Source organism: Cebidichthys violaceus, unplaced genomic scaffold (genome assembly GCF_023349555.1).
Source record: "Cebidichthys violaceus isolate CVI_PGR_0920_01 unplaced genomic scaffold, fCebVio1.0.p SCAF_32, whole genome shotgun sequence".
Classification (NCBI taxonomy): Eukaryota; Metazoa; Chordata; class Actinopteri; order Perciformes; family Stichaeidae; genus Cebidichthys; species Cebidichthys violaceus.
This window is the reverse complement of record NW_027176506.1, coordinates 1909785-1937532: the sequence shown is the minus strand read 5'-3', so window position 1 is coordinate 1937532 and position 27748 is coordinate 1909785. Positions and strand designations below refer to the sequence as shown.

Genomic DNA, 27748 nt, shown 5'->3' with positions numbered 1-27748 from the left:
CCCCATTGAAAGAACTGCACCAGGACTGTGCTGCCAGCCTCAAATCACTGTATACATCAGCCCTGACTGCTGGGGGAAATTTCCAGCTCTGAATCAACAGTGAAATGAAGAAAAAATAACACAGCGAGATTTGTGCTTTTGAATGGAGGGAAGGAAATAGTACATTGGAGAATATTGCCCTCTTTAAGATGTGGGCAGGGGTGTGGCTTTGGATTTGGAACAGGGCACGTCAACTCAGGCTTACCATGAGCGTTTTGACTGGGACGACTAGGGTCTTCAGCTGCTCTCGACAAGAGTGCTGTACTTACTTTGGTTTCTCTTCATGACGCACAACTCTTTCGCCTTTTACTAAAGACTTCCGTGGAGAGGAACACCAATGAGTTAAACCTATTTTTGGCAGACTTTGCCGTTCGGCTGAGCCTTGTACACTTGTGAAAAGAAAGACAGCTGTCCTTAACTAGACCGAGGTGCTTGACTATGGAGGGTTTGGACGGGTGTGCAAAGCAGCAGACACTGCCATGACCCATTGAATGAACTGCACCACGACAAGGGAGAAATGTGTCAGGAGGTTGCCTCAGGAAGCAAACAGTTGGGGCTCATCGCTTCTCGGCCTTTTGGCTAAGATCAAGTGTAGTATCTGTTCTTATCAGTCTAATATCTGATATGTCCTCTATATGAGGATAATGTATTAAGCAGATTTTTAGCATTGGGAGATGAAAAAGGGGCTTGCTCCGTTCACTCCACGCATTGACCCGGTATTGCAGCGTTGCCGGGAACGGTGCACTCTTTAAATGCCTTGTGGACAACCAAACACCAATCTAAATGGATCAGTCTGTTGATTGATTTGACTCTGAAATGAACGACGCGAGTCACAGTCACTGTCTGTCTTCAAGGCCGGGACTTGTGGCAAACAAAGGCCCTGTTTACTCCTTACCGAGGCCCTTTGTGGAACAACACTGTGCTCCCAGCCTCAAATCACTGTATACATCAGCCCTGACTGCTTGGGGAAATTTCCAGCTCTGAATGCTAATTTCCGTCCTCCGAGTCAGATTGTGGGTGATGTCATTTTGTAGGCTCTATTTCGTTTGCAGATTGTCCAGAAAAGTGCAAGCGTAGCTGTGCAGCAGTGTCTGTTGTATGCTGTGAAGCTGTGTGTTGAGTAATGCAAATTGCCCGGGTTTGCCGAGAGAAGTGGGTGTGGCTTTTTGGATGGGCCTAAAATGATTGCGTGTTCTCCTCACCGATATTTTCCCTTCTTTGTGGGAGAAATGTGTTCCGAAGATCCTTCCATTGTTAGCATGCTTAGATTTTCGTTTGGTTGCTGGGCTGTGTTTGCTTTCTCAGAAGCAGAAACAGCTTGCCAAGGGAAGCTAATGCTGACTCTGGGATTATGCCATCTGGGAACCGTCATCCAGAGTACTGTGTCTGGGAATGCCACCCCTGTCTCTGTGTCTTCCAACTTATACTTACCTGGCAGGGAAGATACCATGATCAAGAAGGTGGTTCACGCAGGGCGAGGCTCAACCATTGCACTCCGGTTGTGCTGACCACTGCGAATTCCCCAAATGTGGGAATCTCGGCTGCATAATTTCTGGTAGTGGGGGACTGCGTTCGCGCTCTCCCCTGATTTTTAAGTTGAAAAAAATATCACCCGGTTGGTAGACGGACATGGACCTCAACATGCTGCTATTCCGCTTGCCGTTTCCTGTAGCCGAGTCCTGGGCGTTTGTGAAAAGGAAGAAAGATGTCCTTAACTAGACCATGGTGCTTGACCATGGAGGGCTTGGACAGGTGTGCCAAGCAGCAGCCACTGCTATGCACCATTGAAAGAACTGCACCAGGACTGTGCTGCCAGCCTCAAATCACTGTATACATCAGCCCTGACTGCTGGGGGAAATTTCCAGCTCTGAATCAACAGTGAAATGAAGAAAAAATAACACAGCGAGATTTGTGCTTTTGAATGGAGGGAAGGAAATAGTATATTGGAGAATATTGCCCTCTTTAAGATGTGGGCAGGGGTGTGGCTTTGGATTTGGAACAGGGCACGTCAACTCAGGCTTACCATGAGCGTTTTGACTGGGACGACTAGGGTCTTCAGCTGCTCTCGACAAGAGTGCTGTACTTGCTTTGGTTTCTCTTCATAACGCACAAGTCTTTCGCCTTTTACTAAAGACTTCCGTGGAGAGGAACACCAATGAGTTAAACTTATTTTGGCAGGCTTTGCCGTTTGGCTGAGCCTTGTACACTTGTGAAAAGAAAGACAGCTGTCCTTAACTAGACCAAGGTGCTTGACTATGGAGGGTTTGAACGGGTGTGCAAAGCAGCAGTCACTGCCATGACCCATTGAATGAACTGCACCACGACAAGGGAGAAATGTGTTAGGAGGTTGCCTCAGGAAGCAAACAGTTGGGGCTCATCGCTTCTCGGCCTTTTGGCTAAGATCAAGTGTAGTATCTGTTCTTATCAGTTTAATATCTGATATGTCCTCTATATGAGGATAATGTATTAAGCAGATTTTTAGCATTGGGAGATGAAAAAAGGGCTTGCTCCGTTCACTCCACGCATTGACCCGGTATTGCAGCATTGCCGGGAACGGTGCACTCTTTAAATGCCTTGTGGACAACCAAACACCAATCTAAATGGATCAGTCTGTTGATTGATTTGACTCTGAAATGAACGACGCGAGTCACAGTCACTGTCTGTCTTCAAGGCCGGGACTTGTGGCAAACAAAGGCCCTGTTTACTCCTTACCGAGGCCCTTTGTGGAACAACACTGTGCTCCCAGCCTCAAATCACTGTATACATCAGCCCTGACTGCTTGGGGAAATTTCCAGCTCTGAATGCTAATTTCAGTCCTCCGAGTCAGATTGTGGGTGATGTCATTTTGTAGGCTCTATTTCGTTTGCAGATTGTCCAGAAAAGTGCAAGCGTAGCTGTGCAGCAGTGTCTGTTGTATGCTGTGAAGCTGTGTATTGAGTAATGCAAATTGCCCGGGTTTGCCGAGAGAAGTGGGTGTGGCTTTTTGGATGGGCCTAAAATGATTGCGTGTTCTCCTCACCGATATTTTCCCTTCTTTGTGGGAGAAATGTGTTCCGAAGATCCTTCCATTGTTAGCATGCTTAGATTTTCGTTTGGTTGCTGGGCTGTTTTTGCTTTCTCAGAAGCAGAAACAGCTTGCCAAGGGAAGCTAATGCTGACTCTGGGATTATGCCATCTGGGAACCGTCATCCAGAGTACTGTGTCTGGGAATGCCACCCCTGTCTTTGTGTCTTCTAGCTCATACTTACCTGGCAGGGAAGATACCATGATCAAGAAGGTGGTTCACCCAGGGCGAGCTTCAACCATTGCACTCCGGTTGCACTGACCACTGCGAATTCCCCAAATGTGGGAATCTCGACTGCATAATTTCTGGTAGTGGGGGACTGCGTTCGCGCTCTCCCCTGATTTTTAAGTTGAAAAAAATATCACCCGGTTGGTAGACGGACATGGACCTCAACATGCTGCTATTCGGCTTGCCGATACCTGTAGCCGAGTCCTGGGCGTTTGTGAAAAGGAAGAAAGATGTCCTTAACTAGACCATGGTGCTTGACCATGGAGGGCTTGGACAGGTGTGCCAAGCAGCAGCCACTGCTATGCCCCATTGAAAGAACTGCACCAGGACTGTGCTCCCAGCCTCAAATCACTGTATACATCAGCCCTGACTGCTGGGAGAAATTTCCAGCTCTGAATCAACAGTGAAATGAAGAAAAAATAACACAGCGAGATTTGTGCTTTTGATTGGAGGGAAGGAAATAGTACATTGGAGAATATTGCCCTCTTTAAGATGTGGGCAGGGGTGTGGCTTTGGATTTGGAACAGGGCACGTCAACTCAGGCTTGCCATGAGCGTTTTGACTGGGACGACTAGGGTCTTCAGCTGCTCTCGACAAGAGTGCTGTACTTACTTTGGTTTCTCTTCGTAACGCACAAGTCTTTCGCCTTTTACTAAAGACTTCCGTGGAGAGGAACACCAATGAGTTAAACCTATTTTTGGCAGGCTTTGCCGTTTGGCTGAGCCTTGTACACTTGTGAAAAGAAAGACAGCTGTCCTTAACTAGACCGAGGTGCTTGACTATGGAGGGTTTGGACGGGTGTGCAAAGCAGCAGCCACTGCCATGACCCATTGAATGAACTGCACCACGACAAGGGAGAAATGTGTTAGGAGGTTGCCTCAGGAAGCAAACAGTTGGGGCTCATCGCTTCTCGGCCTTTTGGCTAAGATCAAGTGTAGTATCTGTTCTTATCAGTTTAATATCTGATATGTCCTCTATATGAGGATAATGTATTAAGCAGATTTTTAGCATTGGGAGATGAAAAAAGGGCTTGCTCCGTTCACTCCACGCATTGACCCGGTATTGCAGCGTTGCCGGGAACGGTGCACTCTTTAAATGCCTTGTGGACAACCAAACACCAATCTAAATGGATCAGTCTGTTGATTGATTTGACTCTGAAATGAACGACGCGAGTCACAGTCACTGTCTGTCTTCAAGGCCGGGACTTGTGGCAAACAAAGGCCCTGTTTACTCCTTACCGAGGCCCTTTGTGGAACAACACTGTGCTCCCAGCCTCAAATCACTGTATACATCAGCCCTGACTGCTTGGGGAAATTTCCAGCTCTGAATGCTAATTTCAGTCCTCCGAGTCAGATTGTGGGTGATGTCATTTTGTAGGCTCTATTTCGTTTGCAGATTGTCCAGAAAAGTGCAAGCGTAGCTGTGCAGCAGTGTCTGTTGTATGCTGTGAAGCTGTGTATTGAGTAATGCAAATTGCCCGGGTTTGCCGAGAGAAGTGGGTGTGGCTTTTTGGATGGGCCTAAAATGATTGCGTGTTCTCCTCACCGATATTTTCCCTTCTTTGTGGGAGAAATGTGTTCCGAAGATCCTTCCATTGTTAGCATGCTTAGATTTTCGTTTGGTTGCTGGGCTGTGTTTGCTTTCTCAGAAGCAGAAACAGCTTGCCAAGGGAAGCTAATGCTGACTCTGGGATTATGCCATCTGGGAACCGTCATCCAGAGTACTGTGTCTGGGAATGCCACCCCTGTCTTTGTGTCTTCTAGCTCATACTTACCTGGCAGGGAAGATACCATGATCAAGAAGGTGGTTCACCCAGGGCGAGCTTCAACCATTGCACTCCGGTTGCACTGACCACTGCGAATTCCCCAAATGTGGGAATCTCGACTGCATAATTTCTGGTAGTGGGGGACTGCGTTCGCGCTCTCCCCTGATTTTTAAGTTGAAAAAAATATCACCCGGTTGGTAGACGGACATGGACCTCAACATGCTGCTATTCCGCTTGCCGATTCCTGTAGCCGAGTCCTGGGCGTTTGTGAAAAGGAAGAAAGATGTCCTTAACTAGACCATGGTGCTTGACCATGGAGGGCTTGGACAGGTGTGCCAAGCAGCAGCCACTGCTATGCCCCATTGAAATAACTGCACCAGGACTGTGCTCCCAGCCTCAAATCACTGTATACATCAGCCCTGACTGCTGGGGGAAATTTCCAGCTCTGAATCAACAGTGAAATGAAGAAAAAATAACACAGCGAGATTTGTGCTTTTGATTGGAGGGAAGGAAATAGTACATTGGAGAATATTGCCCTCTTTAAGATGTGGGCAGGGGTGTGGCTTTGGATTTGGAACAGGGCACGTCAACTCAGGCTTACCATGAGCGTTTTGACTGGGACGACTAGGGTCTTCAGCTGCTCTCGACAAGAGTGCTGTACTTACTTTGGTTTCTCTTCATAACGCACAAGTCTTTCGCCTTTTACTAAAGACTTCCGTGGAGTGGAACACCAATGAGTTAAACCTATTTTTGACAGACTTTGCCGTTTGGCTGAGCCATGGACACTTGTGAAAAGAAAGACAGCTGTCCTTAACTAGACCAAGGTGCTTGACTATGGAGGGTTTGGACGGGTGTGCAAAGCAGCAGCCACTGCCATGACCCATTGAATGAACTGCACCACGACAAGGGAGAAATGTGTCAGGAAGTTGCCTCAGGAAGCAAACAGTTGGGGCTCATTGCTTCTCGGCCTTTTGGCTAAGATCAAGTGTAGTATCTGTTCTTATCAGTTTAATATCTGATATGTCCTCTATATGAGGATAATGTATTAAGCAGATTTTTAGCATTGGGAGATGAAAAAGGGGCTTGCTCCGTTCACTCCACGCATTGACCAGGTATTGCAGCATTGCCGGGAACGGTGCACTCTTTAAATGCCTTGTGGACAACCAAACACCAATCTAAATGGGTCAGTCTGTTGATTGATTTGACTCTGAAATGAACGACGCGAGTCACAGTCGCTGTCTGTCTTCAAGGCCGGGACTTGTGGCAAACAAAGGCCCTGTTTACTCCTTACCGAGGCCCTTTGTGGAACAACACTGTGCTCCCAGCCTCAAATCACTGTATACATCAGCCCTGACTGCTTGGGGAAATTTCCAGCTCTGAATGCTAATTTCCGTCCTCCGAGTCAGATTGTGGGTGATGTCATTTTGTAGGCTCTATTTCGTTTGCAGATTGTCCAGAAAAGTGCAAGCGTAGCTGTGCAGCAGTGTCTGTTGTATGCTGTGAAGCTGTGTGTTGAGTAATGCAAATTGCCCGGGTTTGCCGAGAGAAGTGGGTGTGGCTTTTTGGATGGGCCTAAAATGATTGCGTGTTCTCCTCACCGATATTTTCCCTTCTTTGTGGGAGAAATGTGTTCCGAAGATCCTTCCATTGTTAGCATGCTTAGATTTTCGTTTGGTTGCTGGGCTGTGTTTGCTTTCTCAGAAGCAGAAACAGCTTGCCAAGGGAAGCTAATGCTGACTCTGGGATTATGCCATCTGGGAACCGTCATCCAGAGTACTGTGTCTGGGAATGCCACCCCTGTCTTTGTGTCTTCTAGCTCATACTTACCTGGCAGGGAAGATACCATGATCAAGAAGGTGGTTCACCCAGGGCGAGGCTCAACCATTGCACTCCGGTTGCACTGACCACTGCGAATTCCCCAAATGTGGGAATCTCGACTGCATAATTTCTGGTAGTGGGGGACTGCGTTCGCGCTCTCCCCTGATTTTTAAGTTGAAAAAAATATCACCCGGTTGGTAGACGGACATGGACCTCAACATGCTGCTATTCCGCTTGCCGATTCCTGTAGCCGAGTCCTGGGCGTTTGTGAAAAGGAAGAAAGATGTCCTTAACTAGACCATGGTGCTTGACCATGGAGGGCTTGGACAGGTGTGCCAAGCAGCAGCCACTGCTATGCCCCATTGAAAGAACTGCACCAGGACTGTGCTGCCAGCCTCAAATCACTGTATACATCAGCCCTGACTGCTGGGGGAAATTTCCAGCTCTGAATCAACAGTGAAATGAAGAAAAAATAACACAGCGAGATTTGTGCTTTTGAATGGAGGGAAGGAAATAGTACATTGGAGAATATTGCCCTCTTTAAGATGTGGGCAGGGGTGTGGCTTTGGATTTGGAACAGGGCACGTCAACTCAGGCTTACCATGAGCGTTTTGACTGGGACGACTAGGGTCTTCAGCTGCTCTCGACAAGAGTGCTGTACTTACTTTGGTTTCTCTTCATGACGCACAACTCTTTCGCCTTTTACTAAAGACTTCCGTGGAGAGGAACACCAATGAGTTAAACCTATTTTTGGCAGACTTTGCCGTTCGGCTGAGCCTTGTACACTTGTGAAAAGAAAGACAGCTGTCCTTAACTAGACCGAGGTGCTTGACTATGGAGGGTTTGGACGGGTGTGCAAAGCAGCAGACACTGCCATGACCCATTGAATGAACTGCACCACGACAAGGGAGAAATGTGTCAGGAGGTTGCCTCAGGAAGCAAACAGTTGGGGCTCATCGCTTCTCGGCCTTTTGGCTAAGATCAAGTGTAGTATCTGTTCTTATCAGTCTAATATCTGATATGTCCTCTATATGAGGATAATGTATTAAGCAGATTTTTAGCATTGGGAGATGAAAAAGGGGCTTGCTCCGTTCACTCCACGCATTGACCCGGTATTGCAGCGTTGCCGGGAACGGTGCACTCTTTAAATGCCTTGTGGACAACCAAACACCAATCTAAATGGATCAGTCTGTTGATTGATTTGACTCTGAAATGAACGACGCGAGTCACAGTCACTGTCTGTCTTCAAGGCCGGGACTTGTGGCAAACAAAGGCCCTGTTTACTCCTTACCGAGGCCCTTTGTGGAACAACACTGTGCTCCCAGCCTCAAATCACTGTATACATCAGCCCTGACTGCTTGGGGAAATTTCCAGCTCTGAATGCTAATTTCCGTCCTCCGAGTCAGATTGTGGGTGATGTCATTTTGTAGGCTCTATTTCGTTTGCAGATTGTCCAGAAAAGTGCAAGCGTAGCTGTGCAGCAGTGTCTGTTGTATGCTGTGAAGCTGTGTGTTGAGTAATGCAAATTGCCCGGGTTTGCCGAGAGAAGTGGGTGTGGCTTTTTGGATGGGCCTAAAATGATTGCGTGTTCTCCTCACCGATATTTTCCCTTCTTTGTGGGAGAAATGTGTTCCGAAGATCCTTCCATTGTTAGCATGCTTAGATTTTCGTTTGGTTGCTGGGCTGTGTTTGCTTTCTCAGAAGCAGAAACAGCTTGCCAAGGGAAGCTAATGCTGACTCTGGGATTATGCCATCTGGGAACCGTCATCCAGAGTACTGTGTCTGGGAATGCCACCCCTGTCTCTGTGTCTTCCAACTTATACTTACCTGGCAGGGAAGATACCATGATCAAGAAGGTGGTTCACGCAGGGCGAGGCTCAACCATTGCACTCCGGTTGTGCTGACCACTGCGAATTCCCCAAATGTGGGAATCTTGGCTGCATAATTTCTGGTAGTGGGGGACTGCGTTCGCGCTCTCCCCTGATTTTTAAGTTGAAAAAAATATCACCCGGTTGGTAGACGGACATGGACCTCAACATGCTGCTATTCCGCTTGCCGATTCCTGTAGCCGAGTCCTGGGCGTTTGTGAAAAGGAAGAAAAATGTCCTTAACTAGACCATGGTGCTTGACCATGGAGGGCTTGGACAGGTGTGCCAAGCAGCAGCCACTGCTATGCACCATTGAAAGAACTGCACCAGGACTGTGCTGCCAGCCTCAAATCACTGTATACATCAGCCCTGACTGCTGGGGGAAATTTCCAGCTCTGAATCAACAGTGAAATGAAGAAAAAATAACACAGCGAGATTTGTGCTTTTGAATGGAGGGAAGGAAATAGTATATTGGAGAATATTGCCCTCTTTAAGATGTGGGCAGGGGTGTGGCTTTGGATTTGGAACAGGGCACGTCAACTCAGGCTTACCATGAGCGTTTTGACTGGGACGACTAGGGTCTTCAGCTGCTCTCGACAAGAGTGCTGTACTTGCTTTGGTTTCTCTTCATAACGCACAAGTCTTTCGCCTTTTACTAAAGACTTCCGTGGAGAGGAACACCAATGAGTTAAACTTATTTTGGCAGGCTTTGCCGTTTGGCTGAGCCTTGTACACTTGTGAAAAGAAAGACAGCTGTCCTTAACTAGACCAAGGTGCTTGACTATGGAGGGTTTGAACGGGTGTGCAAAGCAGCAGTCACTGCCATGACCCATTGAATGAACTGCACCACGACAAGGGAGAAATGTGTTAGGAGGTTGCCTCAGGAAGCAAACAGTTGGGGCTCATCGCTTCTCGGCCTTTTGGCTAAGATCAAGTGTAGTATCTGTTCTTATCAGTTTAATATCTGATATGTCCTCTATATGAGGATAATGTATTAAGCAGATTTTTAGCATTGGGAGATGAAAAAAGGGCTTGCTCCGTTCACTCCACGCATTGACCCGGTATTGCAGCATTGCCGGGAACGGTGCACTCTTTAAATGCCTTGTGGACAACCAAACACCAATCTAAATGGATCAGTCTGTTGATTGATTTGACTCTGAAATGAACGACGCGAGTCACAGTCACTGTCTGTCTTCAAGGCCGGGACTTGTGGCAAACAAAGGCCCTGTTTACTCCTTACCGAGGCCCTTTGTGGAACAACACTGTGCTCCCAGCCTCAAATCACTGTATACATCAGCCCTGACTGCTTGGGGAAATTTCCAGCTCTGAATGCTAATTTCAGTCCTCCGAGTCAGATTGTGGGTGATGTCATTTTGTAGGCTCTATTTCGTTTGCAGATTGTCCAGAAAAGTGCAAGCGTAGCTGTGCAGCAGTGTCTGTTGTATGCTGTGAAGCTGTGTATTGAGTAATGCAAATTGCCCGGGTTTGCCGAGAGAAGTGGGTGTGGCTTTTTGGATGGGCCTAAAATGATTGCGTGTTCTCCTCACCGATATTTTCCCTTCTTTGTGGGAGAAATGTGTTCCGAAGATCCTTCCATTGTTAGCATGCTTAGATTTTCGTTTGGTTGCTGGGCTGTTTTTGCTTTCTCAGAAGCAGAAACAGCTTGCCAAGGGAAGCTAATGCTGACTCTGGGATTATGCCATCTGGGAACCGTCATCCAGAGTACTGTGTCTGGGAATGCCACCCCTGTCTTTGTGTCTTCTAGCTCATACTTACCTGGCAGGGAAGATACCATGATCAAGAAGGTGGTTCACCCAGGGCGAGCTTCAACCATTGCACTCCGGTTGCACTGACCACTGCGAATTCCCCAAATGTGGGAATCTCGACTGCATAATTTCTGGTAGTGGGGGACTGCGTTCGCGCTCTCCCCTGATTTTTAAGTTGAAAAAAATATCACCCGGTTGGTAGACGGACATGGACCTCAACATGCTGCTATTCCGCTTGCCGATTCCTGTAGCCGAGTCCTGGGCGTTTGTGAAAAGGAAGAAAGATGTCCTTAACTAGACCATGGTGCTTGACCATGGAGGGCTTGGACAGGTGTGCCAAGCAGCAGCCACTGCTATGCCCCATTGAAAGAACTGCACCAGGACTGTGCTGCCAGCCTCAAATCACTGTATACATCAGCCCTGACTGCTGGGGGAAATTTCCAGCTCTGAATCAACAGTGAAATGAAGAAAAAATAACACAGCGAGATTTGTGCTTTTGAATGGAGGGAAGGAAATAGTACATTGGAGAATATTGCCCTCTTTAAGATGTGGGCAGGGGTGTGGCTTTGGATTTGGAACAGGGCACGTCAACTCAGGCTTACCATGAGCGTTTTGACTGGGACGACTAGGGTCTTCAGCTGCTCTCGACAAGAGTGCTGTACTTACTTTGGTTTCTCTTCATGACGCACAACTCTTTCGCCTTTTACTAAAGACTTCCGTGGAGAGGAACACCAATGAGTTAAACCTATTTTTGGCAGACTTTGCCGTTCGGCTGAGCCTTGTACACTTGTGAAAAGAAAGACAGCTGTCCTTAACTAGACCGAGGTGCTTGACTATGGAGGGTTTGGACGGGTGTGCAAAGCAGCAGACACTGCCATGACCCATTGAATGAACTGCACCACGACAAGGGAGAAATGTGTCAGGAGGTTGCCTCAGGAAGCAAACAGTTGGGGCTCATCGCTTCTCGGCCTTTTGGCTAAGATCAAGTGTAGTATCTGTTCTTATCAGTCTAATATCTGATATGTCCTCTATATGAGGATAATGTATTAAGCAGATTTTTAGCATTGGGAGATGAAAAAGGGGCTTGCTCCGTTCACTCCACGCATTGACCCGGTATTGCAGCGTTGCCGGGAACGGTGCACTCTTTAAATGCCTTGTGGACAACCAAACACCAATCTAAATGGATCAGTCTGTTGATTGATTTGACTCTGAAATGAACGACGCGAGTCACAGTCACTGTCTGTCTTCAAGGCCGGGACTTGTGGCAAACAAAGGCCCTGTTTACTCCTTACCGAGGCCCTTTGTGGAACAACACTGTGCTCCCAGCCTCAAATCACTGTATACATCAGCCCTGACTGCTTGGGGAAATTTCCAGCTCTGAATGCTAATTTCCGTCCTCCGAGTCAGATTGTGGGTGATGTCATTTTGTAGGCTCTATTTCGTTTGCAGATTGTCCAGAAAAGTGCAAGCGTAGCTGTGCAGCAGTGTCTGTTGTATGCTGTGAAGCTGTGTGTTGAGTAATGCAAATTGCCCGGGTTTGCCGAGAGAAGTGGGTGTGGCTTTTTGGATGGGCCTAAAATGATTGCGTGTTCTCCTCACCGATATTTTCCCTTCTTTGTGGGAGAAATGTGTTCCGAAGATCCTTCCATTGTTAGCATGCTTAGATTTTCGTTTGGTTGCTGGGCTGTGTTTGCTTTCTCAGAAGCAGAAACAGCTTGCCAAGGGAAGCTAATGCTGACTCTGGGATTATGCCATCTGGGAACCGTCATCCAGAGTACTGTGTCTGGGAATGCCACCCCTGTCTCTGTGTCTTCCAACTTATACTTACCTGGCAGGGAAGATACCATGATCAAGAAGGTGGTTCACGCAGGGCGAGGCTCAACCATTGCACTCCGGTTGTGCTGACCACTGCGAATTCCCCAAATGTGGGAATCTCGGCTGCATAATTTCTGGTAGTGGGGGACTGCGTTCGCGCTCTCCCCTGATTTTTAAGTTGAAAAAAATATCACCCGGTTGGTAGACGGACATGGACCTCAACATGCTGCTATTCCGCTTGCCGATTCCTGTAGCCGAGTCCTGGGCGTTTGTGAAAAGGAAGAAAAATGTCCTTAACTAGACCATGGTGCTTGACCATGGAGGGCTTGGACAGGTGTGCCAAGCAGCAGCCACTGCTATGCACCATTGAAAGAACTGCACCAGGACTGTGCTGCCAGCCTCAAATCACTGTATACATCAGCCCTGACTGCTGGGGGAAATTTCCAGCTCTGAATCAACAGTGAAATGAAGAAAAAATAACACAGCGAGATTTGTGCTTTTGAATGGAGGGAAGGAAATAGTATATTGGAGAATATTGCCCTCTTTAAGATGTGGGCAGGGGTGTGGCTTTGGATTTGGAACAGGGCACGTCAACTCAGGCTTACCATGAGCGTTTTGACTGGGACGACTAGGGTCTTCAGCTGCTCTCGACAAGAGTGCTGTACTTGCTTTGGTTTCTCTTCATAACGCACAAGTCTTTCGCCTTTTACTAAAGACTTCCGTGGAGAGGAACACCAATGAGTTAAACTTATTTTGGCAGGCTTTGCCGTTTGGCTGAGCCTTGTACACTTGTGAAAAGAAAGACAGCTGTCCTTAACTAGACCAAGGTGCTTGACTATGGAGGGTTTGAACGGGTGTGCAAAGCAGCAGTCACTGCCATGACCCATTGAATGAACTGCACCACGACAAGGGAGAAATGTGTTAGGAGGTTGCCTCAGGAAGCAAACAGTTGGGGCTCATCGCTTCTCGGCCTTTTGGCTAAGATCAAGTGTAGTATCTGTTCTTATCAGTTTAATATCTGATATGTCCTCTATATGAGGATAATGTATTAAGCAGATTTTTAGCATTGGGAGATGAAAAAAGGGCTTGCTCCGTTCACTCCACGCATTGACCCGGTATTGCAGCATTGCCGGGAACGGTGCACTCTTTAAATGCCTTGTGGACAACCAAACACCAATCTAAATGGATCAGTCTGTTGATTGATTTGACTCTGAAATGAACGACGCGAGTCACAGTCACTGTCTGTCTTCAAGGCCGGGACTTGTGGCAAACAAAGGCCCTGTTTACTCCTTACCGAGGCCCTTTGTGGAACAACACTGTGCTCCCAGCCTCAAATCACTGTATACATCAGCCCTGACTGCTTGGGGAAATTTCCAGCTCTGAATGCTAATTTCAGTCCTCCGAGTCAGATTGTGGGTGATGTCATTTTGTAGGCTCTATTTCGTTTGCAGATTGTCCAGAAAAGTGCAAGCGTAGCTGTGCAGCAGTGTCTGTTGTATGCTGTGAAGCTGTGTATTGAGTAATGCAAATTGCCCGGGTTTGCCGAGAGAAGTGGGTGTGGCTTTTTGGATGGGCCTAAAATGATTGCGTGTTCTCCTCACCGATATTTTCCCTTCTTTGTGGGAGAAATGTGTTCCGAAGATCCTTCCATTGTTAGCATGCTTAGATTTTCGTTTGGTTGCTGGGCTGTTTTTGCTTTCTCAGAAGCAGAAACAGCTTGCCAAGGGAAGCTAATGCTGACTCTGGGATTATGCCATCTGGGAACCGTCATCCAGAGTACTGTGTCTGGGAATGCCACCCCTGTCTTTGTGTCTTCTAGCTCATACTTACCTGGCAGGGAAGATACCATGATCAAGAAGGTGGTTCACCCAGGGCGAGCTTCAACCATTGCACTCCGGTTGCACTGACCACTGCGAATTCCCCAAATGTGGGAATCTTGACTGCATAATTTCTGGTAGTGGGGGACTGCGTTCGCGCTCTCCCCTGATTTTTAAGTTGAAAAAAATATCACCCGGTTGGTAGACGGACATGGACCTCAACATGCTGCTATTCGGCTTGCCGATACCTGTAGCCGAGTCCTGGGCGTTTGTGAAAAGGAAGAAAGATGTCCTTAACTAGACCATGGTGCTTGACCATGGAGGGCTTGGACAGGTGTGCCAAGCAGCAGCCACTGCTATGCCCCATTGAAAGAACTGCACCAGGACTGTGCTCCCAGCCTCAAATCACTGTATACATCAGCCCTGACTGCTGGGAGAAATTTCCAGCTCTGAATCAACAGTGAAATGAAGAAAAAATAACACAGCGAGATTTGTGCTTTTGATTGGAGGGAAGGAAATAGTACATTGGAGAATATTGCCCTCTTTAAGATGTGGGCAGGGGTGTGGCTTTGGATTTGGAACAGGGCACGTCAACTCAGGCTTGCCATGAGCGTTTTGACTGGGACGACTAGGGTCTTCAGCTGCTCTCGACAAGAGTGCTGTACTTACTTTGGTTTCTCTTCGTAACGCACAAGTCTTTCGCCTTTTACTAAAGACTTCCGTGGAGAGGAACACCAATGAGTTAAACCTATTTTTGGCAGGCTTTGCCGTTTGGCTGAGCCTTGTACACTTGTGAAAAGAAAGACAGCTGTCCTTAACTAGACCGAGGTGCTTGACTATGGAGGGTTTGGACGGGTGTGCAAAGCAGCAGCCACTGCCATGACCCATTGAATGAACTGCACCACGACAAGGGAGAAATGTGTTAGGAGGTTGCCTCAGGAAGCAAACAGTTGGGGCTCATCGCTTCTCGGCCTTTTGGCTAAGATCAAGTGTAGTATCTGTTCTTATCAGTTTAATATCTGATATGTCCTCTATATGAGGATAATGTATTAAGCAGATTTTTAGCATTGGGAGATGAAAAAAGGGCTTGCTCCGTTCACTCCACGCATTGACCCGGTATTGCAGCATTGCCGGGAACGGTGCACTCTTTAAATGCCTTGTGGACAACCAAACACCAATCTAAATGGATCAGTCTGTTGATTGATTTGACTCTGAAATGAACGACGCGAGTCACAGTCGCTGTCTGTCTTCAAGGCCGGGACTTGTGGCAAACAAAGGCCCTGTTTACTCCTTACCGAGGCCCTTTGTGGAACAACACTGTGCTCCCAGCCTCAAATCACTGTATACATCAGCCCTGACTGCTTGGGGAAATTTCCAGCTCTGAATGCTAATTTCCGTCCTCCGAGTCAGATTGTGGGTGATGTCATTTTGTAGGCTCTATTTCGTTTGCAGATTGTCCAGAAAAGTGCAAGCGTAGCTGTGCAGCAGTGTCTGTTGTATGCTGTGAAGCTGTGTGTTGAGTAATGCAAATTGCCCGGGTTTGCCGAGAGAAGTGGGTGTGGCTTTTTGGATGGGCCTAAAATGATTGCGTGTTCTCCTCACCGATATTTTCCCTTCTTTGTGGGAGAAATGTGTTCTGAAGATCCTTCCATTGTTAGCATGCTTAGATTTTCGTTTGGTTGCTGGGCTGTGTTTGCTTTCTCAGAAGCAGAAACAGCTTGCCAAGGGAAGCTAATGCTGACTCTGGGATTATGCCATCTGGGAACCGTCATCCAGAGTACTGTGTCTGGGAATGCCACCCCTATCTTTGTGTCTTCTAGCTCATACTTACCTGGCAGGGAAGATACCATGATCAAGAAGGTGGTTCACCCAGGGCGAGGCTCAACCATTGCACTCCGGTTGCACTGACCACTGCGAATTCCCCAAATGTGGGAATCTCGACTGCATAATTTCTGGTAGTGGGGGACTGCGTTCGCGCTCTCCCCTGATTTTTTAAGTTGAAAAAAATATCACCCGGTTGGTAGACGGACATGGACCTCAACATGCTGCTATTCCGCTTGCCGATTCCTGTAGCCGAGTCCTGGGCGTTTGTGAAAAGGAAGAAAGATGTCCTTAACTAGACCATGGTGCTTGACCATGGAGGGCTTGGACAGGTGTGCCAAGCAGCAGCCACTGCGATGCCCCATTGAAATAACTGCACCAGGACTGTGCTCCCAGCCTCAAATCACTGTATACATCAGCCCTGACTGCTGGGGGAAATTTCCAGCTCTGAATCAACAGTGAAATGAAGAAAAAATAACACAGCGAGATTTGTGCTTTTGAATGGAGGGAAGGAAATAGTACATTGGAGAATATTGCCCTCTTTAAGATGTGGGCAGGGGTGTGGCTTTGGATTTGGAACAGGGCACGTCAACTCAGGCTTACCATGAGCGTTTTGACTGGGACGACTAGGGTCTTCAGCTGCTCTCGACAAGAGTGCTGTACTTACTTTGGTTTCTCTTCATGACGCACAACTCTTTCGCCTTTTACTAAAGACTTCCGTGGAGAGGAACACCAATGAGTTAAACCTATTTTTGGCAGACTTTGCCGTTCGGCTGAGCCTTGTACACTTGTGAAAAGAAAGACAGCTGTCCTTAACTAGACCGAGGTGCTTGACTATGGAGGGTTTGGACGGGTGTGCAAAGCAGCAGCCACTGCCATGACCCATTGAATGAACTGCACCACGACAAGGGAGAAATGTGTCAGGAGGTTGCCTCAGGAAGCAAACAGTTGGGGCTCATCGCTTCTCGGCCTTTTGGCTAAGATCAAGTGTAGTATCTGTTCTTATCAGTCTAATATCTGATATGTCCTCTATATGAGGATAATGTATTAAGCAGATTTTTAGCATTGGGAGATGAAAAAGGGGCTTGCTCCGTTCACTCCACGCATTGACCCGGTATTGCAGCGTTGCCGGGAACGGTGCACTCTTTAAATGCCTTGTGGACAACCAAACACCAATCTAAATGGATCAGTCTGTTGATTGATTTGACTCTGAAATGAACGACGCGAGTCACAGTCACTGTCTGTCTTCAAGGCCGGGACTTGTGGCAAACAAAGGCCCTGTTTACTCCTTACCGAGGCCCTTTGTGGAACAACACTGTGCTTCCAGCCTCAAATCACTGTATACATCAGCCCTGACTGCTTGGGGAAATTTCCAGCTCTGAATGCTAATTTCCGTCCTCCGAGTCAGATTGTGGGTGATGTCATTTTGTAGGCTCTATTTCGTTTGCAGATTGTCCAGAAAAGTGCAAGCGTAGCTGTGCAGCAGTGTCTGTTGTATGCTGTGAAGCTGTGTGTTGAGTAATGCAAATTGCCCGGGTTTGCCGAGAGAAGTGGGTGTGGCTTTTTGGATGGGCCTAAAATGATTGCGTGTTCTCCTCACCGATATTTTCCCTTCTTTGTGGGAGAAATGTGTTCCGAAGATCCTTCCATTGTTAGCATGCTTAGATTTTCGTTTGGTTGCTGGGCTGTGTTTGCTTTCTCAGAAGCAGAAACAGCTTGCCAAGGGAAGCTAATGCTGACTCTGGGATTATGCCATCTGGGAACCGTCATCCAGAGTACTGTGTCTGGGAATGCCACCCCTGTCTCTGTGTCTTCCAACTTATACTTACCTGGCAGGGAAGATACCATGATCAAGAAGGTGGTTCACGCAGGGCGAGGCTCAACCATTGCACTCCGGTTGTGCTGACCACTGCGAATTCCCCAAATGTGGGAATCTCGGCTGCATAATTTCTGGTAGTGGGGGACTGCGTTCGCGCTCTCCCCTGATTTTTAAGTTGAAAAAAATATCACCCGGTTGGTAGACGGACATGGACCTCAACATGCTGCTATTCCGCTTGCCGATTCCTGTAGCCGAGTCCTGGGCGTTTGTGAAAAGGAAGAAAGATGTCCTTAACTAGACCATGGTGCTTGACCATGGAGGGCTTGGACAGGTGTGCCAAGCAGCAGCCACTGCTATGCACCATTGAAAGAACTGCACCAGGACTGTGCTGCCAGCCTCAAATCACTGTATACATCAGCCCTGACTGCTGGGGGAAATTTCCAGCTCTGAATCAACAGTGAAATGAAGAAAAAATAACACAGCGAGATTTGTGCTTTTGAATGGAGGGAAGGAAATAGTATATTGGAGAATATTGCCCTCTTTAAGATGTGGGCAGGGGTGTGGCTTTGGATTTGGAACAGGGCACGTCAACTCAGGCTTACCATGAGCGTTTTGACTGGGACGACTAGGGTCTTCAGCTGCTCTCGACAAGAGTGCTGTACTTGCTTTGGTTTCTCTTCATAACGCACAAGTCTTTCGCCTTTTACTAAAGACTTCCGTGGAGAGGAACACCAATGAGTTAAACTTATTTTGGCAGGCTTTGCCGTTTGGCTGAGCCTTGTACACTTGTGAAAAGAAAGACAGCTGTCCTTAACTAGACCAAGGTGCTTGACTATGGAGGGTTTGAACGGGTGTGCAAAGCAGCAGTCACTGCCATGACCCATTGAATGAACTGCACCACGACAAGGGAGAAATGTGTTAGGAGGTTGCCTCAGGAAGCAAACAGTTGGGGCTCATCGCTTCTCGGCCTTTTGGCTAAGATCAAGTGTAGTATCTGTTCTTATCAGTTTAATATCTGATATGTCCTCTATATGAGGATAATGTATTAAGCAGATTTTTAGCATTGGGAGATGAAAAAAGGGCTTGCTCCGTTCACTCCACGCATTGACCCGGTATTGCAGCATTGCCGGGAACGGTGCACTCTTTAAATGCCTTGTGGACAACCAAACACCAATCTAAATGGATCAGTCTGTTGATTGATTTGACTCTGAAATGAACGACGCGAGTCACAGTCACTGTCTGTCTTCAAGGCCGGGACTTGTGGCAAACAAAGGCCCTGTTTACTCCTTACCGAGGCCCTTTGTGGAACAACACTGTGCTCCCAGCCTCAAATCACTGTATACATCAGCCCTGACTGCTTGGGGAAATTTCCAGCTCTGAATGCTAATTTCAGTCCTCCGAGTCAGATTGTGGGTGATGTCATTTTGTAGGCTCTATTTCGTTTGCAGATTGTCCAGAAAAGTGCAAGCGTAGCTGTGCAGCAGTGTCTGTTGTATGCTGTGAAGCTGTGTATTGAGTAATGCAAATTGCCCGGGTTTGCCGAGAGAAGTGGGTGTGGCTTTTTGGATGGGCCTAAAATGATTGCGTGTTCTCCTCACCGATATTTTCCCTTCTTTGTGGGAGAAATGTGTTCCGAAGATCCTTCCATTGTTAGCATGCTTAGATTTTCGTTTGGTTGCTGGGCTGTTTTTGCTTTCTCAGAAGCAGAAACAGCTTGCCAAGGGAAGCTAATGCTGACTCTGGGATTATGCCATCTGGGAACCGTCATCCAGAGTACTGTGTCTGGGAATGCCACCCCTGTCTTTGTGTCTTCTAGCTCATACTTACCTGGCAGGGAAGATACCATGATCAAGAAGGTGGTTCACCCAGGGCGAGCTTCAACCATTGCACTCCGGTTGCACTGACCACTGCGAATTCCCCAAATGTGGGAATCTCGACTGCATAATTTCTGGTAGTGGGGGACTGCGTTCGCGCTCTCCCCTGATTTTTAAGTTGAAAAAAATATCACCCGGTTGGTAGACGGACATGGACCTCAACATGCTGCTATTCGGCTTGCCGATACCTGTAGCCGAGTCCTGGGCGTTTGTGAAAAGGAAGAAAGATGTCCTTAACTAGACCATGGTGCTTGACCATGGAGGGCTTGGACAGGTGTGCCAAGCAGCAGCCACTGCTATGCCCCATTGAAAGAACTGCACCAGGACTGTGCTCCCAGCCTCAAATCACTGTATACATCAGCCCTGACTGCTGGGAGAAATTTCCAGCTCTGAATCAACAGTGAAATGAAGAAAAAATAACACAGCGAGATTTGTGCTTTTGATTGGAGGGAAGGAAATAGTACATTGGAGAATATTGCCCTCTTTAAGATGTGGGCAGGGGTGTGGCTTTGGATTTGGAACAGGGCACGTCAACTCAGGCTTGCCATGAGCGTTTTGACTGGGACGACTAGGGTCTTCAGCTGCTCTCGACAAGAGTGCTGTACTTACTTTGGTTTCTCTTCGTAACGCACAAGTCTTTCGCCTTTTACTAAAGACTTCCGTGGAGAGGAACACCAATGAGTTAAACCTATTTTTGGCAGGCTTTGCCGTTTGGCTGAGCCTTGTACACTTGTGAAAAGAAAGACAGCTGTCCTTAACTAGACCGAGGTGCTTGACTATGGAGGGTTTGGACGGGTGTGCAAAGCAGCAGCCACTGCCATGACCCATTGAATGAACTGCACCACGACAAGGGAGAAATGTGTTAGGAGGTTGCCTCAGGAAGCAAACAGTTGGGGCTCATCGCTTCTCGGCCTTTTGGCTAAGATCAAGTGTAGTATCTGTTCTTATCAGTTTAATATCTGATATGTCCTCTATATGAGGATAATGTATTAAGCAGATTTTTAGCATTGGGAGATGAAAAAAGGGCTTGCTCCGTTCACTCCACGCATTGACCCGGTATTGCAGCATTGCCGGGAACGGTGCACTCTTTAAATGCCTTGTGGACAACCAAACACCAATCTAAATGGATCAGTCTGTTGATTGATTTGACTCTGAAATGAACGACGCGAGTCACAGTCGCTGTCTGTCTTCAAGGCCGGGACTTGTGGCAAACAAAGGCCCTGTTTACTCCTTACCGAGGCCCTTTGTGGAACAACACTGTGCTCCCAGCCTCAAATCACTGTATACATCAGCCCTGACTGCTTGGGGAAATTTCCAGCTCTGAATGCTAATTTCCGTCCTCCGAGTCAGATTGTGGGTGATGTCATTTTGTAGGCTCTATTTCGTTTGCAGATTGTCCAGAAAAGTGCAAGCGTAGCTGTGCAGCAGTGTCTGTTGTATGCTGTGAAGCTGTGTGTTGAGTAATGCAAATTGCCCGGGTTTGCCGAGAGAAGTGGGTGTGGCTTTTTGGATGGGCCTAAAATGATTGCGTGTTCTCCTCACCGATATTTTCCCTTCTTTGTGGGAGAAATGTGTTCTGAAGATCCTTCCATTGTTAGCATGCTTAGATTTTCGTTTGGTTGCTGGGCTGTGTTTGCTTTCTCAGAAGCAGAAACAGCTTGCCAAGGGAAGCTAATGCTGACTCTGGGATTATGCCATCTGGGAACCGTCATCCAGAGTACTGTGTCTGGGAATGCCACCCCTATCTTTGTGTCTTCTAGCTCATACTTACCTGGCAGGGAAGATACCATGATCAAGAAGGTGGTTCACGCAGGGCGAGGCTCAACCATTGCACTCCGGTTGTGCTGACCACTGCGAATTCCCCAAATGTGGGAATCTCGGCTGCATAATTTCTGGTAGTGGGGGACTGCGTTCGCGCTCTCCCCTGATTTTTAAGTTGAAAAAAATATCACCCGGTTGGTAGACGGACATGGACCTCAACATGCTGCTATTCCGCTTGCCGATTCCTGTAGCCGAGTCCTGGGCGTTTGTGAAAAGGAAGAAAGATGTCCTTAACTAGACCATGGTGCTTGACCATGGAGGGCTTGGACAGGTGTGCCAAGCAGCAGCCACTGCTATGCACCATTGAAAGAACTGCACCAGGACTGTGCTGCCAGCCTCAAATCACTGTATACATCAGCCCTGACTGCTGGGGGAAATTTCCAGCTCTGAATCAACAGTGAAATGAAGAAAAAATAACACAGCGAGATTTGTGCTTTTGAATGGAGGGAAGGAAATAGTATATTGGAGAATATTGCCCTCTTTAAGATGTGGGCAGGGGTGTGGCTTTGGATTTGGAACAGGGCACGTCAACTCAGGCTTACCATGAGCGTTTTGACTGGGACGACTAGGGTCTTCAGCTGCTCTCGACAAGAGTGCTGTACTTGCTTTGGTTTCTCTTCATAACGCACAAGTCTTTCGCCTTTTACTAAAGACTTCCGTGGAGAGGAACACCAATGAGTTAAACTTATTTTGGCAGGCTTTGCCGTTTGGCTGAGCCTTGTACACTTGTGAAAAGAAAGACAGCTGTCCTTAACTAGACCAAGGTGCTTGACTATGGAGGGTTTGAACGGGTGTGCAAAGCAGCAGTCACTGCCATGACCCATTGAATGAACTGCACCACGACAAGGGAGAAATGTGTTAGGAGGTTGCCTCAGGAAGCAAACAGTTGGGGCTCATCGCTTCTCGGCCTTTTGGCTAAGATCAAGTGTAGTATCTGTTCTTATCAGTTTAATATCTGATATGTCCTCTATATGAGGATAATGTATTAAGCAGATTTTTAGCATTGGGAGATGAAAAAAGGGCTTGCTCCGTTCACTCCACGCATTGACCCGGTATTGCAGCATTGCCGGGAACGGTGCACTCTTTAAATGCCTTGTGGACAACCAAACACCAATCTAAATGGATCAGTCTGTTGATTGATTTGACTCTGAAATGAACGACGCGAGTCACAGTCACTGTCTGTCTTCAAGGCCGGGACTTGTGGCAAACAAAGGCCCTGTTTACTCCTTACCGAGGCCCTTTGTGGAACAACACTGTGCTCCCAGCCTCAAATCACTGTATACATCAGCCCTGACTGCTTGGGGAAATTTCCAGCTCTGAATGCTAATTTCAGTCCTCCGAGTCAGATTGTGGGTGATGTCATTTTGTAGGCTCTATTTCGTTTGCAGATTGTCCAGAAAAGTGCAAGCGTAGCTGTGCAGCAGTGTCTGTTGTATGCTGTGAAGCTGTGTATTGAGTAATGCAAATTGCCCGGGTTTGCCGAGAGAAGTGGGTGTGGCTTTTTGGATGGGCCTAAAATGATTGCGTGTTCTCCTCACCGATATTTTCCCTTCTTTGTGGGAGAAATGTGTTCCGAAGATCCTTCCATTGTTAGCATGCTTAGATTTTCGTTTGGTTGCTGGGCTGTGTTTGCTTTCTCAGAAGCAGAAACAGCTTGCCAAGGGAAGCTAATGCTGACTCTGGGATTATGCCATCTGGGAACCGTCATCCAGAGTACTGTGTCTGGGAATGCCACCCCTGTCTTTGTGTCTTCTAGCTCATACTTACCTGGCAGGGAAGATACCATGATCAAGAAGGTGGTTCACCCAGGGCGAGCTTCAACCATTGCACTCCGGTTGCACTGACCACTGCGAATTCCCCAAATGTGGGACTCTCGACTGCATAATTTCTGGTAGTGGGGGACTGCGTTCGCGCTCTCCCCTGATTTTTAAGTTGAAAAAAATATCACCCGGTTGGTAGACGGACATGGACCTCAACATGCTGCTATTCGGCTTGCCGATACCTGTAGCGAGTCCTGGGCGTTTGTGAAAAGGAAGAAAGATGTCCTTAACTAGACCATGGTGCTTGACCATGGAGGGCTTGGACAGGTGTGCCAAGCAGCAGCCACTGCTATGCCCCATTGAAAGAACTGCACCAGGACTGTGCTCCCAGCCTCAAATCACTGTATACATCAGCCCTGACTGCTGGGAGAAATTTCCAGCTCTGAATCAACAGTGAAATGAAGAAAAAATAACACAGCGAGATTTGTGCTTTTGATTGGAGGGAAGGAAATAGTACATTGGAGAATATTGCCCTCTTTAAGATGTGGGCAGGGGTGTGGCTTTGGATTTGGAACAGGGCACGTCAACTCAGGCTTGCCATGAGCGTTTTGACTGGGACGACTAGGGTCTTCAGCTGCTCTCGACAAGAGTGCTGTACTTACTTTGGTTTCTCTTCGTAACGCACAAGTCTTTCGCCTTTTACTAAAGACTTCCGTGGAGAGGAACACCAATGAGTTAAACCTATTTTTGGCAGGCTTTGCCGTTTGGCTGAGCCTTGTACACTTGTGAAAAGAAAGACAGCTGTCCTTAACTAGACCAAGGTGCTTGACTATGGAGGGTTTGGACGGGTGTGCAAAGCAGCAGCCACTGCCATGACCCATTGAATGAACTGCACCACGACAAGGGAGAAATGTGTTAGGAGGTTGCCTCAGGAAGCAAACAGTTGGGGCTCATCGCTTCTCGGCCTTTTGGCTAAGATCAAGTGTAGTATCTGTTCTTATCAGTTTAATATCTGATATGTCCTCTATATGAGGATAATGTATTAAGCAGATTTTTAGCATTGGGAGATGAAAAAAGGGCTTGCTCCGTTCACTCCACGCATTGACCCGGTATTGCAGCATTGCCGGGAACGGTGCACTCTTTAAATGCCTTGTGGACAACCAAACACCAATCTAAATGGATCAGTCTGTTGATTGATTTGACTCTGAAATGAACGACGCGAGTCACAGTCGCTGTCTGTCTTCAAGGCCGGGACTTGTGGCAAACAAAGGCCCTGTTTACTCCTTACCGAGGCCCTTTGTGGAACAACACTGTGCTCCCAGCCTCAAATCACTGTATACATCAGCCCTGACTGCTTGGGGAAATTTCCAGCTCTGAATGCTAATTTCCGTCCTCCGAGTCAGATTGTGGGTGATGTCATTTTGTAGGCTCTATTTCGTTTGCAGATTGTCCAGAAAAGTGCAAGCGTAGCTGTGCAGCAGTGTCTGTTGTATGCTGTGAAGCTGTGTGTTGAGTAATGCAAATTGCCCGGGTTTGCCGAGAGAAGTGGGTGTGGCTTTTTGGATGGGCCTAAAATGATTGCGTGTTCTCCTCACCGATATTTTCCCTTCTTTGTGGGAGAAATGTGTTCCGAAGATCCTTCCATTGTTAGCATGCTTAGATTTTCGTTTGGTTGCTGGGCTGTGTTTGCTTTCTCAGAAGCAGAAACAGCTTGCCAAGGGAAGCTAATGCTGACTCTGGGATTATGCCATCTGGGAACCGTCATCCAGAGTACTGTGTCTGGGAATGCCACCCCTGTCTTTGTGTCTTCTAGCTCATACTTACCTGGCAGGGAAGATACCATGATCAAGAAGGTGGTTCACCCAGGGCGAGGCTCAACCATTGCACTCCGGTTGCACTGACCACTGCGAATTCCCCAAATGTGGGAATCTCGACTGCATAATTTCTGGTAGTGGGGGACTGCGTTCGCGCTCTCCCCTGATTTTTAAGTTGAAAAAAATATCACCCGGTTGGTAGACGGACATGGACCTCAACATGCTGCTATTCCGCTTGCCGATTCCTGTAGCCGAGTCCTGGGCGTTTGTGAAAAGGAAGAAAGATGTCCTTAACTAGACCATGGTGCTTGACCATGGAGGGCTTGGACAGGTGTGCCAAGCAGCAGCCACTGCTATGCCCCATTGAAAGAACTGCACCAGGACTGTGCTGCCAGCCTCAAATCACTGTATACATCAGCCCTGACTGCTGGGGGAAATTTCCAGCTCTGAATCAACAGTGAAATGAAGAAAAAATAACACAGCGAGATTTGTGCTTTTGAATGGAGGGAAGGAAATAGTACATTGGAGAATATTGCCCTCTTTAAGATGTGGGCAGGGGTGTGGCTTTGGATTTGGAACAGGGCACGTCAACTCAGGCTTACCATGAGCGTTTTGACTGGGACGACTAGGGTCTTCAGCTGCTCTCGACAAGAGTGCTGTACTTACTTTGGTTTCTCTTCATGACGCACAACTCTTTCGCCTTTTACTAAAGACTTCCGTGGAGAGGAACACCAATGAGTTAAACCTATTTTTGGCAGACTTTGCCGTTCGGCTGAGCCTTGTACACTTGTGAAAAGAAAGACAGCTGTCCTTAACTAGACCGAGGTGCTTGACTATGGAGGGTTTGGACGGGTGTGCAAAGCAGCAGACACTGCCATGACCCATTGAATGAACTGCACCACGACAAGGGAGAAATGTGTCAGGAGGTTGCCTCAGGAAGCAAACAGTTGGGGCTCATCGCTTCTCGGCCTTTTGGCTAAGATCAAGTGTAGTATCTGTTCTTATCAGTCTAATATCTGATATGTCCTCTATATGAGGATAATGTATTAAGCAGATTTTTAGCATTGGGAGATGAAAAAGGGGCTTGCTCCGTTCACTCCACGCATTGACCCGGTATTGCAGCGTTGCCGGGAACGGTGCACTCTTTAAATGCCTTGTGGACAACCAAACACCAATCTAAATGGATCAGTCTGTTGATTGATTTGACTCTGAAATGAACGACGCGAGTCACAGTCACTGTCTGTCTTCAAGGCCGGGACTTGTGGCAAACAAAGGCCCTGTTTACTCCTTACCGAGGCCCTTTGTGGAACAACACTGTGCTCCCAGCCTCAAATCACTGTATACATCAGCCCTGACTGCTTGGGGAAATTTCCAGCTCTGAATGCTAATTTCCGTCCTCCGAGTCAGATTGTGGGTGATGTCATTTTGTAGGCTCTATTTCGTTTGCAGATTGTCCAGAAAAGTGCAAGCGTAGCTGTGCAGCAGTGTCTGTTGTATGCTGTGAAGCTGTGTGTTGAGTAATGCAAATTGCCCGGGTTTGCCGAGAGAAGTGGGTGTGGCTTTTTGGATGGGCCTAAAATGATTGCGTGTTCTCCTCACCGATATTTTCCCTTCTTTGTGGGAGAAATGTGTTCCGAAGATCCTTCCATTGTTAGCATGCTTAGATTTTCGTTTGGTTGCTGGGCTGTGTTTGCTTTCTCAGAAGCAGAAACAGCTTGCCAAGGGAAGCTAATGCTGACTCTGGGATTATGCCATCTGGGAACCGTCATCCAGAGTACTGTGTCTGGGAATGCCACCCCTGTCTCTGTGTCTTCCAACTTATACTTACCTGGCAGGGAAGATACCATGATCAAGAAGGTGGTTCACGCAGGGCGAGGCTCAACCATTGCACTCCGGTTGTGCTGACCACTGCGAATTCCCCAAATGTGGGAATCTCGGCTGCATAATTTCTGGTAGTGGGGGACTGCGTTCGCGCTCTCCCCTGATTTTTAAGTTGAAAAAAATATCACCCGGTTGGTAGACGGACATGGACCTCAACATGCTGCTATTCCGCTTGCCGATTCCTGTAGCCGAGTCCTGGGCGTTTGTGAAAAGGAAGAAAGATGTCCTTAACTAGACCATGGTGCTTGACCATGGAGGGCTTGGACAGGTGTGCCAAGCAGCAGCCACTGCTATGCACCATTGAAAGAACTGCACCAGGACTGTGCTGCCAGCCTCAAATCACTGTATACATCAGCCCTGACTGCTGGGGGAAATTTCCAGCTCTGAATCAACAGTGAAATGAAGAAAAAATAACACAGCGAGATTTGTGCTTTTGAATGGAGGGAAGGAAATAGTATATTGGAGAATATTGCCCTCTTTAAGATGTGGGCAGGGGTGTGGCTTTGGATTTGGAACAGGGCACGTCAACTCAGGCTTACCATGAGCGTTTTGACTGGGACGACTAGGGTCTTCAGCTGCTCTCGACAAGAGTGCTGTACTTGCTTTGGTTTCTCTTCATAACGCACAAGTCTTTCGCCTTTTACTAAAGACTTCCGTGGAGAGGAACACCAATGAGTTAAACTTATTTTGGCAGGCTTTGCCGTTTGGCTGAGCCTTGTACACTTGTGAAAAGAAAGACAGCTGTCCTTAACTAGACCAAGGTGCTTGACTATGGAGG

The 27748-nt window shown here is 47.6% G+C and overlaps 46 non-coding genes across 46 annotated transcripts; all 46 read left to right on the top strand.

Annotated features, from left to right (window-relative positions):
* Positions 1-304: 304 nt before the first annotated feature.
* On the top strand, positions 305-419 carry LOC137882625 (U5 spliceosomal RNA). The gene has a single exon (XR_011104056.1). It is a non-coding gene; the product is annotated as a U5 spliceosomal RNA (small nuclear RNA).
* A 179-nt stretch (positions 420-598) lies between these two features.
* LOC137882970 (U2 spliceosomal RNA) lies at positions 599-789 on the top strand. Its single transcript, XR_011104385.1, has one exon. It is a non-coding gene; the product is annotated as a U2 spliceosomal RNA (small nuclear RNA).
* A 673-nt stretch (positions 790-1462) lies between these two features.
* LOC137882758 (U1 spliceosomal RNA) lies at positions 1463-1626 on the top strand. The gene has a single exon (XR_011104182.1). It is a non-coding gene; the product is annotated as a U1 spliceosomal RNA (small nuclear RNA).
* A 496-nt stretch (positions 1627-2122) lies between these two features.
* Positions 2123-2237, top strand: LOC137882587 (U5 spliceosomal RNA). The gene has a single exon (XR_011104019.1). It is a non-coding gene; the product is annotated as a U5 spliceosomal RNA (small nuclear RNA).
* Positions 2238-2415: 178 nt separating this feature from the next.
* On the top strand, positions 2416-2606 carry LOC137882935 (U2 spliceosomal RNA). Its single transcript, XR_011104352.1, has one exon. It is a non-coding gene; the product is annotated as a U2 spliceosomal RNA (small nuclear RNA).
* A 673-nt stretch (positions 2607-3279) lies between these two features.
* LOC137882740 (U1 spliceosomal RNA) lies at positions 3280-3443 on the top strand. The gene has a single exon (XR_011104164.1). It is a non-coding gene; the product is annotated as a U1 spliceosomal RNA (small nuclear RNA).
* Positions 3444-3939: 496 nt separating this feature from the next.
* On the top strand, positions 3940-4054 carry LOC137882540 (U5 spliceosomal RNA). Its single transcript, XR_011103976.1, has one exon. It is a non-coding gene; the product is annotated as a U5 spliceosomal RNA (small nuclear RNA).
* Positions 4055-4233: 179 nt separating this feature from the next.
* LOC137882984 (U2 spliceosomal RNA) lies at positions 4234-4424 on the top strand. The gene has a single exon (XR_011104398.1). It is a non-coding gene; the product is annotated as a U2 spliceosomal RNA (small nuclear RNA).
* A 673-nt stretch (positions 4425-5097) lies between these two features.
* On the top strand, positions 5098-5261 carry LOC137882739 (U1 spliceosomal RNA). Its single transcript, XR_011104163.1, has one exon. It is a non-coding gene; the product is annotated as a U1 spliceosomal RNA (small nuclear RNA).
* A 496-nt stretch (positions 5262-5757) lies between these two features.
* LOC137882556 (U5 spliceosomal RNA) lies at positions 5758-5873 on the top strand. The gene has a single exon (XR_011103990.1). It is a non-coding gene; the product is annotated as a U5 spliceosomal RNA (small nuclear RNA).
* Positions 5874-6051: 178 nt separating this feature from the next.
* LOC137882960 (U2 spliceosomal RNA) lies at positions 6052-6242 on the top strand. Its single transcript, XR_011104375.1, has one exon. It is a non-coding gene; the product is annotated as a U2 spliceosomal RNA (small nuclear RNA).
* A 673-nt stretch (positions 6243-6915) lies between these two features.
* LOC137882693 (U1 spliceosomal RNA) lies at positions 6916-7079 on the top strand. Its single transcript, XR_011104119.1, has one exon. It is a non-coding gene; the product is annotated as a U1 spliceosomal RNA (small nuclear RNA).
* Positions 7080-7575: 496 nt separating this feature from the next.
* LOC137882624 (U5 spliceosomal RNA) lies at positions 7576-7690 on the top strand. The gene has a single exon (XR_011104055.1). It is a non-coding gene; the product is annotated as a U5 spliceosomal RNA (small nuclear RNA).
* A 179-nt stretch (positions 7691-7869) lies between these two features.
* Positions 7870-8060, top strand: LOC137882969 (U2 spliceosomal RNA). The gene has a single exon (XR_011104384.1). It is a non-coding gene; the product is annotated as a U2 spliceosomal RNA (small nuclear RNA).
* Positions 8061-8733: 673 nt separating this feature from the next.
* LOC137882792 (U1 spliceosomal RNA) lies at positions 8734-8897 on the top strand. Its single transcript, XR_011104215.1, has one exon. It is a non-coding gene; the product is annotated as a U1 spliceosomal RNA (small nuclear RNA).
* A 496-nt stretch (positions 8898-9393) lies between these two features.
* LOC137882586 (U5 spliceosomal RNA) lies at positions 9394-9508 on the top strand. Its single transcript, XR_011104018.1, has one exon. It is a non-coding gene; the product is annotated as a U5 spliceosomal RNA (small nuclear RNA).
* Positions 9509-9686: 178 nt separating this feature from the next.
* On the top strand, positions 9687-9877 carry LOC137882934 (U2 spliceosomal RNA). Its single transcript, XR_011104351.1, has one exon. It is a non-coding gene; the product is annotated as a U2 spliceosomal RNA (small nuclear RNA).
* Positions 9878-10550: 673 nt separating this feature from the next.
* LOC137882738 (U1 spliceosomal RNA) lies at positions 10551-10714 on the top strand. Its single transcript, XR_011104162.1, has one exon. It is a non-coding gene; the product is annotated as a U1 spliceosomal RNA (small nuclear RNA).
* Positions 10715-11210: 496 nt separating this feature from the next.
* Positions 11211-11325, top strand: LOC137882622 (U5 spliceosomal RNA). Its single transcript, XR_011104053.1, has one exon. It is a non-coding gene; the product is annotated as a U5 spliceosomal RNA (small nuclear RNA).
* A 179-nt stretch (positions 11326-11504) lies between these two features.
* On the top strand, positions 11505-11695 carry LOC137882968 (U2 spliceosomal RNA). Its single transcript, XR_011104383.1, has one exon. It is a non-coding gene; the product is annotated as a U2 spliceosomal RNA (small nuclear RNA).
* Positions 11696-12368: 673 nt separating this feature from the next.
* On the top strand, positions 12369-12532 carry LOC137882757 (U1 spliceosomal RNA). The gene has a single exon (XR_011104181.1). It is a non-coding gene; the product is annotated as a U1 spliceosomal RNA (small nuclear RNA).
* A 496-nt stretch (positions 12533-13028) lies between these two features.
* LOC137882585 (U5 spliceosomal RNA) lies at positions 13029-13143 on the top strand. Its single transcript, XR_011104017.1, has one exon. It is a non-coding gene; the product is annotated as a U5 spliceosomal RNA (small nuclear RNA).
* Positions 13144-13321: 178 nt separating this feature from the next.
* LOC137882933 (U2 spliceosomal RNA) lies at positions 13322-13512 on the top strand. The gene has a single exon (XR_011104350.1). It is a non-coding gene; the product is annotated as a U2 spliceosomal RNA (small nuclear RNA).
* A 673-nt stretch (positions 13513-14185) lies between these two features.
* On the top strand, positions 14186-14349 carry LOC137882786 (U1 spliceosomal RNA). Its single transcript, XR_011104210.1, has one exon. It is a non-coding gene; the product is annotated as a U1 spliceosomal RNA (small nuclear RNA).
* A 496-nt stretch (positions 14350-14845) lies between these two features.
* Positions 14846-14960, top strand: LOC137882539 (U5 spliceosomal RNA). The gene has a single exon (XR_011103975.1). It is a non-coding gene; the product is annotated as a U5 spliceosomal RNA (small nuclear RNA).
* A 179-nt stretch (positions 14961-15139) lies between these two features.
* LOC137882932 (U2 spliceosomal RNA) lies at positions 15140-15330 on the top strand. The gene has a single exon (XR_011104349.1). It is a non-coding gene; the product is annotated as a U2 spliceosomal RNA (small nuclear RNA).
* A 673-nt stretch (positions 15331-16003) lies between these two features.
* Positions 16004-16167, top strand: LOC137882692 (U1 spliceosomal RNA). The gene has a single exon (XR_011104118.1). It is a non-coding gene; the product is annotated as a U1 spliceosomal RNA (small nuclear RNA).
* A 497-nt stretch (positions 16168-16664) lies between these two features.
* Positions 16665-16779, top strand: LOC137882621 (U5 spliceosomal RNA). Its single transcript, XR_011104052.1, has one exon. It is a non-coding gene; the product is annotated as a U5 spliceosomal RNA (small nuclear RNA).
* Positions 16780-16958: 179 nt separating this feature from the next.
* Positions 16959-17149, top strand: LOC137882967 (U2 spliceosomal RNA). The gene has a single exon (XR_011104382.1). It is a non-coding gene; the product is annotated as a U2 spliceosomal RNA (small nuclear RNA).
* A 673-nt stretch (positions 17150-17822) lies between these two features.
* On the top strand, positions 17823-17986 carry LOC137882755 (U1 spliceosomal RNA). Its single transcript, XR_011104179.1, has one exon. It is a non-coding gene; the product is annotated as a U1 spliceosomal RNA (small nuclear RNA).
* A 496-nt stretch (positions 17987-18482) lies between these two features.
* LOC137882583 (U5 spliceosomal RNA) lies at positions 18483-18597 on the top strand. The gene has a single exon (XR_011104016.1). It is a non-coding gene; the product is annotated as a U5 spliceosomal RNA (small nuclear RNA).
* Positions 18598-18775: 178 nt separating this feature from the next.
* On the top strand, positions 18776-18966 carry LOC137882931 (U2 spliceosomal RNA). The gene has a single exon (XR_011104348.1). It is a non-coding gene; the product is annotated as a U2 spliceosomal RNA (small nuclear RNA).
* Positions 18967-19639: 673 nt separating this feature from the next.
* Positions 19640-19803, top strand: LOC137882736 (U1 spliceosomal RNA). Its single transcript, XR_011104161.1, has one exon. It is a non-coding gene; the product is annotated as a U1 spliceosomal RNA (small nuclear RNA).
* Positions 19804-20299: 496 nt separating this feature from the next.
* Positions 20300-20414, top strand: LOC137882538 (U5 spliceosomal RNA). Its single transcript, XR_011103974.1, has one exon. It is a non-coding gene; the product is annotated as a U5 spliceosomal RNA (small nuclear RNA).
* A 179-nt stretch (positions 20415-20593) lies between these two features.
* On the top strand, positions 20594-20784 carry LOC137882930 (U2 spliceosomal RNA). The gene has a single exon (XR_011104347.1). It is a non-coding gene; the product is annotated as a U2 spliceosomal RNA (small nuclear RNA).
* A 673-nt stretch (positions 20785-21457) lies between these two features.
* LOC137882754 (U1 spliceosomal RNA) lies at positions 21458-21621 on the top strand. Its single transcript, XR_011104178.1, has one exon. It is a non-coding gene; the product is annotated as a U1 spliceosomal RNA (small nuclear RNA).
* A 496-nt stretch (positions 21622-22117) lies between these two features.
* Positions 22118-22232, top strand: LOC137882581 (U5 spliceosomal RNA). Its single transcript, XR_011104014.1, has one exon. It is a non-coding gene; the product is annotated as a U5 spliceosomal RNA (small nuclear RNA).
* Positions 22233-22410: 178 nt separating this feature from the next.
* LOC137882929 (U2 spliceosomal RNA) lies at positions 22411-22601 on the top strand. The gene has a single exon (XR_011104346.1). It is a non-coding gene; the product is annotated as a U2 spliceosomal RNA (small nuclear RNA).
* A 673-nt stretch (positions 22602-23274) lies between these two features.
* Positions 23275-23438, top strand: LOC137882771 (U1 spliceosomal RNA). The gene has a single exon (XR_011104195.1). It is a non-coding gene; the product is annotated as a U1 spliceosomal RNA (small nuclear RNA).
* Positions 23439-23933: 495 nt separating this feature from the next.
* LOC137882537 (U5 spliceosomal RNA) lies at positions 23934-24048 on the top strand. Its single transcript, XR_011103973.1, has one exon. It is a non-coding gene; the product is annotated as a U5 spliceosomal RNA (small nuclear RNA).
* Positions 24049-24227: 179 nt separating this feature from the next.
* LOC137882926 (U2 spliceosomal RNA) lies at positions 24228-24418 on the top strand. Its single transcript, XR_011104344.1, has one exon. It is a non-coding gene; the product is annotated as a U2 spliceosomal RNA (small nuclear RNA).
* A 673-nt stretch (positions 24419-25091) lies between these two features.
* On the top strand, positions 25092-25255 carry LOC137882691 (U1 spliceosomal RNA). The gene has a single exon (XR_011104117.1). It is a non-coding gene; the product is annotated as a U1 spliceosomal RNA (small nuclear RNA).
* Positions 25256-25751: 496 nt separating this feature from the next.
* Positions 25752-25866, top strand: LOC137882620 (U5 spliceosomal RNA). The gene has a single exon (XR_011104051.1). It is a non-coding gene; the product is annotated as a U5 spliceosomal RNA (small nuclear RNA).
* Positions 25867-26045: 179 nt separating this feature from the next.
* On the top strand, positions 26046-26236 carry LOC137882966 (U2 spliceosomal RNA). The gene has a single exon (XR_011104381.1). It is a non-coding gene; the product is annotated as a U2 spliceosomal RNA (small nuclear RNA).
* A 673-nt stretch (positions 26237-26909) lies between these two features.
* Positions 26910-27073, top strand: LOC137882753 (U1 spliceosomal RNA). The gene has a single exon (XR_011104177.1). It is a non-coding gene; the product is annotated as a U1 spliceosomal RNA (small nuclear RNA).
* Positions 27074-27569: 496 nt separating this feature from the next.
* Positions 27570-27684, top strand: LOC137882580 (U5 spliceosomal RNA). The gene has a single exon (XR_011104013.1). It is a non-coding gene; the product is annotated as a U5 spliceosomal RNA (small nuclear RNA).
* The last annotated feature ends 64 nt before the right edge of the window (positions 27685-27748 follow it).